Genomic DNA, 4,983 nt, shown 5'->3' on the forward strand with positions numbered 1-4,983 from the left:
AAGTGAACATGTTTTAATATAATGTGCCAATTATTTATGGATATTTCAGGTCTGAGAGTCATGATACAGATTATCGGCTAAATTATTAACATTGTCTTATGATTCCAGCTGATGGTAATACTGGACAAATCAAATTCCAGAGTGAAACCTAAACCATAATTTTTTTTTATATTGTGGAGGTTTGTCACTGAGCATATTCATGAGAGGCTGCCAACACACTTTAAACAAAAGTTTAATACACAAACTATATTGCAATATGCAAATTATTAAATACACAAACTATTTCAGATTAGATTTCCTACAGTGTGGAAACAGGCCCTTTGGCCCAACAAGTCCACACCGACCCTCTGAATAGTAACCCACACAGACCCATTCCTCTACACATCCATGAACACGATGGGCAATTAGTTTGGCCAATTCACCTGACCTGCACATCTTTGGATTGTGGGAAGAAACCGGAGCAAACCCACACAGACACGGAGAATGTGCAAACTCCACACAGACAGTCACCCGAGGTTGGAATCGAACCTGGATCCCTGGCGCTGTGAAGCAGCCGTGCTAACCACTGAGCTACCATGTTGCCCATTTTTAACAAGTCCACACCAACCCTCCAATAGTAACCCACCCAGACCCATTTCCCTTTGAATGACACACCTAACACTATGGGCAATTTAGCATAGCCGATTCACCTTACCTGCACATCTTTGGACTGTGGGAGGAAACCATGCACACACAGGGAGAACACACAAATTGTCGCCCAAGGCTGGAATCGAACCTAGGTCCCTGCACTTTGAGGTAACAGTGCTAACCACTGAGTCACTGACTTATTGTCCCAATTGCCATCGGGAACAAGGCTGCTTCTGTCTGGTTTTGAACAGGGGACCATTCGCATGTTAGGCAAGTGTGACAACCACTACACTACAGAGACATATGGCACGTTGGCTCAGTGGTTAGCACTGCTGCCTCACAGCACCAGGGTCCCAGGTTCGATTCCAGCCTCCGGTGACTGTTTGGCGTTTGCATATTCTCCCTGTGTCTGTATGGGTTTCCTCCCACAGTCCAAAGATGTGCAGATCAGGTGAATTAGCCATGCTAAATTGCCCATAGTGTTAGCTGCACTAGTGAGAGGGAAATGGGTCTTGGTGGGTTACTCTTCGGAGGTCGGTGTGGACTTAGAGTCATAGAGATGTACAGCATGGAAACAGACCCTTCGGTCCAACCTGTCCATGCCGACCAGATATCCCAACCCAATCTAATAGCATCTGCCAGCACCTGGCCCATATGCCTCCAAACCCTTCCTATCCATATGCCTTGTTGGGCCAAAGGACCTGTTTCCACGCTGCAGAAAATCTATTCTATTAAGGTCATATTACAAACATCAGAAAGATTCATCGCTTTTACCTTAGCAATGACCTTACAACATAGAGTCAGAGTTTTGACAGTTCAGAAAGAGGTCCTTTGGCCTATTGTATCCACACTTGTCATCAAATATCCAACTGTTCTTATCCCATTTCCCAGCATATGACCCATAGCTTTGTCTGCTATGGCATTTCCAATGGTCATCTAAGTAATTCTTAAATATTCTGGGGGTTACTGCTTCTATCATTTTTCCAGACAGTGAGTTCCAGATACCCACAGCCCTCTCTGATTTTTCTTTCCTTCTAATCCCCTTTAAACTTCTTGCTTCTCACTTTAGGACTGTGTCTGTTGGTTAGTGACCCCTCTACTAACAGGCAAAGTTCGTCTCTATCTATCCTGTCTATTCCCCATAGAAACTTGTACACTTCAATCAAGCCCTCCCTCAGTTTGCAGAAACAAAAACAGAAGTTGCTGGAAAAGCTCAGCAGGTCGGGCAGCATATGTGGAGAGTTGACGTTTTGGGTCCAGTGACCCTTCCTCAGAACCTCCCTCAGTTTTGTCTGCTCTAAGCAAAACAACTCCAGCCTAGTTAGTCTCTTAATAACTGAATCGCTCCAGCCCAGCCAGTATCCTGGTGAATTTCCTCTGCATGCTCTCCAGTGCAATCACATCACTCCTACAGTGCAGGTGGATCAGAAGTGCAAAAAGTACTCTCGTTGTGGCCCAGTTAATATTATATACAGCTCCAACATAACCTCCTTGTTCTTGCATTCAATGCCTTGACCAATAAAAGCAAGTATCCTGTCTGCCTTCCTGACCACTTCTCTACCTGTCCTGCTGCCTTCAAGGATCTATGGGCATGCACACCAAAGGTCCCTCCGTACTTCCTAGAGCCCTGTCATTCAATGTGTATTGCCTTGCTTTGTTAGTTCTCCCAAAGTCCATCACTTTACACTTTTTCAGCCCATATGACCAGCCCATCTATATCATCCTACTGACTAAGGCTTTACCACACTCCTTGTTTTTCACCATAACATCAATTTTCATGAAATTCTCAATGTTTATAGCTCCGACAATAATGTCTGGAACATTAAAGTGCGAGCAAGGGACCCAACACCGTGGTACATTACTGGACACAGGATTCCAATCAATCTGCAAAATTGCCCGGGGTGCCATGGGCTCTTAGTTTCTTAACCAATCTGCTATGCAAGGACATCGGAGTGCATCTGGGAAAATTAACAAACAGTGAAATTCACAACTAATCTTGGAGGAACTGTTGGGTGAAGTTCACAGCACAGAATCAGATAAGTTATTTGTTGTTTTAAGTCTGTCCAAGAGAGAGGCTACAGTAGTGAGAATAGTGGATTCTTTCTTGATTATATGTTTTTGGAGATAAGTCTCTTGATTAAACTTAAAATATAAGCCGTAGCTATTAATTTAACCTGGGGCAGTGTTTGTAGAGGAATAAGACGGTGTTATTTTCTGGGTCTGTAGATTGTGAAGGAGCAAAAATGGCCTTTGCAGTGAGATGTACTTCTTGTCAGATGTGGGAGTTTAAAGAGACTTTAAGGGTTACTGCGGATTATATCTGCCATAAATGCTGTTGGATGCGAATCTTATCAGATCGAGTGGATCGGTTGGACAGACAGATAGAAGCGATGAGGAATTTGCAACAGCAACAGTATGTGATGGATGGCAGTTAGAGGAAGGGGGGAAGTCTCAGATACAGTCACATAGATGGGTTAACTTCAGGAAGGGTAAGAGAGGTAGGCACCTAGAGGGCAGGAGTCTTTTGTGGATATACCCATTTCAAACAGGTATGCTGTTTTGGAAAATGTAGGGGGTGATGGATTCTCAAGTGAACATAGCACGAAAAGCCAAGTTTCTGGTATTGAGACAGGCTCTAATGCAACGAAGGATATGCCGGCTTCCAAGAGATCAATTGTGTTAGGGGATTCTGTAGTCCGAGGTACTGACAGACGTTTCTGTGGCTAGCAGAGAAAAAGCAGAACGGTGTGTTGTTTCCCTGGCGCCAGGATCAAGGATGTCTCAGAGAAGGTGCAGAATGTTCTCACGGGGGAGAGGGGCCAGCAAGAGGTCATTGTCCACGTTGGAACCAATGACATAGGAAGGGAAAAGGTTGAGATTCTGAAGGGAGATTACAGAGAGTTAGGCAGAAATTTAGAAAGGAGGTCCTCAAGGGTAGTATTATCAGATTACTCCCAGTGCTACGAGCTAGTGAGGGCAGGAATAGGAGGATAGAGCAGATGAATGCATGGCTGAGGAACTGGTGTATGGGAGAAGGATTCACATTTTTGGACCACTGGAATCTCTTTTGGGGTAGAAGTGACCTGTACAAGAAAGAGGGATTGCACCTAAATTGGAAGGGGACTAATATACTGGCAGGGAAATTTGCTAGAAATGCTTGGGAGGATTTAAACTAGTAAGGTGGGGGAGTGGGACCCAGGGAGATAGTGAGGAAAGAGATCGATCTGAGACGGGTACAGCTGAGAACAGAAGTGAGTCAAACAGTCAGGGCAGGCAGGGACAAGGTAGGACTAATAAATTATTTCAATGCAAGGGGCCTAACAGGTAAGGCAGATGAACTCAGGGCATGGTTAGGAACATGGGACTGGGATATCATAGCAATTACAGAAACATGGCTCAGGGATGGGCAGGACTGGAAGCTTAATGTTCCAGGATACAAATGTTACAGGAAGGATAGAAAGGGAGGCAAGAGAGGAGGGGCAGTGGTATTTTTGATAAGGGGTAGCATTACAGCTGTGCTGAGGGAGGATATTCCTGGAGAAACATCCAGGGAAGTTATTTGGGGGGAGCTGAGGAATAAGAAAGGGATGATCACCTTATTGGGATTGTATTATAGACCCCCCAATAGTCAGAGGGAAATTGAGAAACAATCTTGTAAGGAGATCTCAGCTATCTGTAAGAATAATAGGGTAGTTATGGTAGGGGATTTTAACTTTCCAAACATAGACTGGGACTGCCATAGTGTTAAGGGTTTAGATGAAGAGGAATTTCTTAAGTGTGTACAAGACAATTTTCTGATTCAGTATGTGAATGTACTACTAGAGAAGGTGCAAAACTCTGGGAAGTAAGGCTGGGCAGGTGACTGAGGTGTCAGTGGGGAGTACTTTGGGGCCAGCGACCATAATTATATTCGTTTTAAAATAGTGATGGAAAAGGATAGACCACATCTAACCGTTGAAGTTCTAAACTGGAGAAACGCCAATTTTGACGGTATTAGGCAAGAATTTTCGAAAGCTGATTGGAGGCAGATGTTCACAGGTAAAATAGTGATGGAAAAGGATAGACCACATCTAAACGTTGAAGTTCTAAACTGGAGAAAGGCCAATTTTGACGGTATTAGGCAAGAATTTTCGAAAGCTGATTGGAGGCAGATGTTCACAGGTAAAGGGACGGCTGGAAAATGGGAACCCTTCAGAAATGAGATAACAAGAATCCTGAGAAAATATATTCCTGTCAGGGTGAAAGGGAAGGCTGGTAGGTATAGGGAATGCTGGATGACTAAAGAAATTGAGGGTTTAGTTAAGAAAAAGAAGGAAGCATATGTCATGTTTAGACAGGATAGATCGAGTGAATCCT

The sequence above is a fragment of the Chiloscyllium plagiosum genome, unplaced genomic scaffold (genome assembly GCF_037043375.1).
Source record: "Chiloscyllium plagiosum isolate Xiang-an unplaced genomic scaffold, Cpla_swu_hap1 HiC_scaffold_3, whole genome shotgun sequence".
Lineage (NCBI taxonomy): Eukaryota > Metazoa > Chordata > Chondrichthyes > Orectolobiformes > Hemiscylliidae > Chiloscyllium > Chiloscyllium plagiosum.